Genomic DNA, 4867 nt, shown 5'->3' on the forward strand with positions numbered 1-4867 from the left:
AAAATCTGGAGACAACAGATGCTGGAGATGATGTGGAGAAATAGGAACACTTTTACACTGTTGGTGGGAGTGTAAATTAGTTCAACCATTGTGGAAGACAGTGTGGCGATTCCTCATGGACCTAGAAATAGAAATTCCATTTGACCCAGCAATCCCATTACTGGGCATATATCCAAAGGATTACAAATCATTCTACTATAAGGACACGTGCGCACGAATGTTCATTGCAGCACTGTTTACAATAGCAAAGACCTGGAACCAACCCATATGCCCATCGGCGATAGACTGGATGGGGAAAATGTGGCACATATACACCATGGAATATTATGCAGCCATCAAAATCGATGAGTTTTTGTCCTTTGTAGGGACATGGATGAACCTGGAAACCATCATTCTCAGCAAACTGACAGAAAAGCAGAAGATCAAACACTGTATGTTCTCACTCATAGGCGGGTGTTGAAAAATGAGAACACGTGGACACAGGGAGGAGAGCACTACCCACTGGGGCCAGTTGGGGGGAAATAGGGGAGGGACGATGGGGGGTGGGAAGTTGTGGAGAGATAGCAAGGGGAGAAATGCCAGATGTAGGTGATGGGGAGGAAGGCAGCAAATCACACTGCCACGTGTGTTCCTATGCAACAATTTTGCATGTTCTTCACACGTACCCCAAAACCTAAAATGCAATAAAATAAATAAATGGGGGGGAAAAAAAAAGGAATGCTTGTTATTGTCACACATTGATTTTGTATCCTGAGACTTTGCTGAAGTTGCTTATCAGTTTCAGGTGATTTCGGGCTAAGATGATGGGGTCTTCTATATACAATCATGTTGTCTGCCAATAGAGAAAATTTGACTTCCTCCTTTCCTTATTGAATACCTTTTATTTCTTTTTCTTGCCTGATTGCTCTGGCATGAACTCCCAGTACTATATTGAATAGGGGTGGTGAGAGAGTGCATCCTTGTCTAATGCCAGATTTCAAAGGGAATGCCCACTCAGCATGATATTGGCTGTTTGTTTTTCATAAATTGCTTTTATTATTTTGAGATATGTTCCATCAATACATAGTTTATTGAGGGTTTTTTAGCCTAAAGAGGTGTTGAATTTTGTCAAAGCCTTCTCTGTATCAATTGAGATAATCATGTGGTTTTTGTCTCTGGTTCTGTTTATGTGGTGAATTATGTTTATAGACTTGCATATGTTGAAGCAGCCTTGCATCCCTAGAATGAAGCCTACTTGATCATGGTGGATAAGCTTTTTGATGTGCTGCTGGATTTTGTTTGCCAGTATTTTATTGAAGATTTTTGCATCTGTGTTGATCATGGATATTGGCCTGAAGTTTTCTTTTCTTGCTGAGTCTCTGCCAGCTTTTGGTATCAGGATGATGTTGGTCTCATAGAATGATTTGGGAAGGATTCCCTCTTTTTGGATTATTTGGAGCAGTTTGAGAAGGAATGGTACCAGCTCCTCTTTGTACGTCTGGGAGAACTCGGCTGTGAACCCATCTGGACCTGGGCTTTTTTTTGGGTGGTAGGCTTTTAATTGCTGCCTCAACTTCAGACCTTGTTATTGGTCTATTCAGGGTTTTGACTTCTTTCTGGTGTAGGCTTGGGAGGATGCAAGTGTCCAGGAATTTATCAATTTCTTCTAGGTTTACTAGTTTATATGCATAGAGTTGTTTGTAATAATCTCTGATGATGGTTTGAATTTCTGTGGAATCTGTGTTGCCCTCTATCATTTTTTATTACATCAATTTGATTCTTCTCTCTTTTCTTTTTTATTAATCTGGCTAGTGGTCTCTCTATTTTATTGTTCTTTTCAAAAAACCAGCTCCTGGATTTATTGATTTTTTGAAGGGTTTTTTGTGTCTCTTTCTCCTTCAGTTCTGCTCTGATCTTAGTAATTTCTTGTCTTCTACTAGCTTTTCAGTGTTTTTCATCTTGCTTCTCTAGCTATTTCAATTTTGATGATAGATTGTTGATTTTAGATCTTTCCTTGCTTCTAATGTGGGCATTTATTGCTTTGTATTTTCCTGTAGACATTGCTTTAAATGTGTCTCAGAGATTCTGGTATGTTTCATCTTTGTTCTCGTTGGTTTGGAAGAACATCTTTATTTCTGCCTCTATTCATTGTTTATCCAGTCAACATTCAAGAGCCAGTTGTTCAATTTCCATGAAGCTGTGTGGTTCTTAGTTAGTTTCTCAATTCTGATTTCTAAGTTGATGGCAGTGAGAGACTGAGAGGTCTCAGTCTGAGAGACTGGTGGTCTGAGAGACTGTTTGTTATGATTTCTGTTCTTTAGCTTTTACTGAGGAGTGATTTACTTTCAATTCTGTGGTCAATTTTAGGGTAGGTGTGATGTGGTGCTGAGAAGAATGTATATTCTGCGGATTTGGGGTAGAGAGTTCTGTAAATGTCTATTAGGTTTCCTTGATCCAGGTCTGAGTTTAAGTCCTGGATATCCTTGTTAATTTTCTATATCGTTGATCTGTCTAATATTGACAATGGTATGTTAAAGCCTCCCACTATTATTGTGTGGGAGTCTAAGTCTCTTTGTAAGTCGTTAAGAACTTGCTTTATGTATCTGGGTGCTCCTGTATTGGGTGTGTATATACTTAGGATCATCAGCTCTTCGTAGTGCATTGATCCTTTTACCGTTATGTAAGGTCCTTTTTTATCTCTTTTGATCTTTGTTGGTGTAAAGGTTATTTTGTCAGAGATGAGAATTGCAACTCCTGCTTTTATTTTGCTCTCCATTTGCTTGATAAGTCTTCCTCCATCCCTTTATTTTGAGCCTTTGTGTATCCTTACATGTGTGATGGGTTTCCTGGATACAGCACACTGGTGGGTTTTGGCTTTTTATCCAATTTGCTAGTCTGTGTCTTTTGATTGGGGCATTTAGCCCATTTACATTTAGGGTTAATATTGTTATGTATAGATTTGATCCTGCCATTTTGATACTAGCTGTCTGTTTTGCCTGTTAGTTGATGCAGTTTCTTCATTGTGTTGATGCTTTTTACCATTTGGCATGTTTTTGGAGTGGCTGGTACTGGTTGTTCCTTTCTATGTTTAGTGCTTGTTTCAGGAGCTCTTGTAAAGGAGGCCTGGTGTTGGTGAAATCTCTGAGTAATTGCTTGTTTATAAAGGATTTTCTTTCTACTTCATCTATGAAGTTTAGTTTAGCTGGATATGAAATTCTGGGTTGAAAGTTCATTTCTTTAAGGATGTTGAATATTGGCCCCCACTCTCTTCTGGCTTGTAGGGTTTCTGCTGAGAGATCTGCTGTGAGTCTGATGGGCTTCCCCTTGTGGGCAACCAGATATTTCTCTCTGGCTGCCCTTAGCATTTTCTCCTTCATTTCAACCCCGGTCAATTTGATGCTTATGTGCCTTGGGGCTGCTCTTCTTGAGGAATAACTTTGTTGTGTTCTCTGTATTTCCTGGACTTGAATATTGTCCTGCCTTGTTAGGTTGGGGAAGTTTTCCTGGATAATATCCTGAAGAGTATTTTCCAGCTTGTATTCATTCTCTCCGTCACATTCAGGTACACCTATCAAATGCAGATTATGTCTTTTCACATAGTCCCATATTTCTTGGAGACTTTGTTCATTCCCTTTTACCTTTTTTTCTCCACTCTTGCCTTCTCATTTTATTTCATTGAGTTGATCTTCGACCTCTGATATCCTTTCTTCTGCTCGGTCAATTCGGCTGTTGAAACTTATGTATGCTTTGTGAAGTTCTTGTGTTTTGTTTTTCAGCTCCATCAATTTGCTTATATTCCTGTCTCTCCTATGATTCTCGTTAGTATTTTGTCAAATCTTTTTTCAACGTTCTTAGTTTCTTTGCATTGGGTTAGAACATGTCCTTTTAGCTCAGAGAATTTTGTTACTACTCACCTTCTGAAGCCTGATTCTGTCAATTTCTCACACTCATTCTCCATCCAGCCTTGTTCCCTTGCTGGTGAGGAGTTGTGATCCCTTGGTGGAGGAAATGTGTTCTAGATTTGGGTGTGTTCACCCATTTGCGCTGGTTTCTTTTCATCTTTGTGTATTTATCTACCTGTTATCTTTGCAGTTGTTGACTTTCAGATTGGTTCTCTGTGTGGACATTCAGTTTGTTGTTGATGAAATTGTTTCTTTCTGTTTCTTAGTTTTCCTTCTAACAGTCAGGCCCTTTTGCTTTAGGACTGCTGAGGTCCACTCCAGTCCCTGCTTACCTGGTGATCACCTGCAATGGGTGCGGAACAGTAAGGGCCGCTGCCAGTTTCTTCTTCTGCTATCTTTGTCCCAGAAGGATACCTGCCAGATGTCAGTCTGAGCTCTCTTTTATGAGGTGACTCTTTGTATATACGGGGGTCAGGGAACTGCTTGAGGAGACAGTCTGTCCTTTATAGGAGCTTAAATACTGAGCTCTGAGCTCTGTTGTTCATTCAGAGCTGCTGGACAGGTATGTTTTAGTCTGCTGCAGCAGAACTCATAAACACCTTCTTTTTTTTCCTAGCTGCTCTGTCATCGGGAGGTAGGACTTCATGTATAAGTTTCTGTTGTGCTGCTGCCTTATATCAGGGCTGCCCTGCCCAGTGAGGAGGCAGCCTTGTCACTGTCTGCCTGAAGAGGCTTTGCTGAGCTGCTGTGGGCTCTGTCCATCTGCCATGTAAACTTCCCTACAGTCCTGTTTATTCGGGTATAGTTAGAATTGCCTTGGAAATGGTGGCCCACCTCTGTAATGGTGGACTCTCTGTGTAATGGCGGGCTGCCTTAGCAATGGCAGACTACGTCCATAGTGTTGGACTGCCTCGGTAATGTCAAACACCCCCCTTCACATAGCTGGACCATCCCAGGTTCAGCTTTGCTTGTTGTGAAAATCTCAA

The sequence above is a fragment of the Cebus imitator genome, unplaced genomic scaffold, assembly GCF_001604975.1.
Source record: "Cebus imitator isolate Cc_AM_T3 unplaced genomic scaffold, Cebus_imitator-1.0 Scaffold418, whole genome shotgun sequence".
In the NCBI taxonomy this organism is placed as follows: Eukaryota; Metazoa; Chordata; class Mammalia; order Primates; family Cebidae; genus Cebus; species Cebus imitator.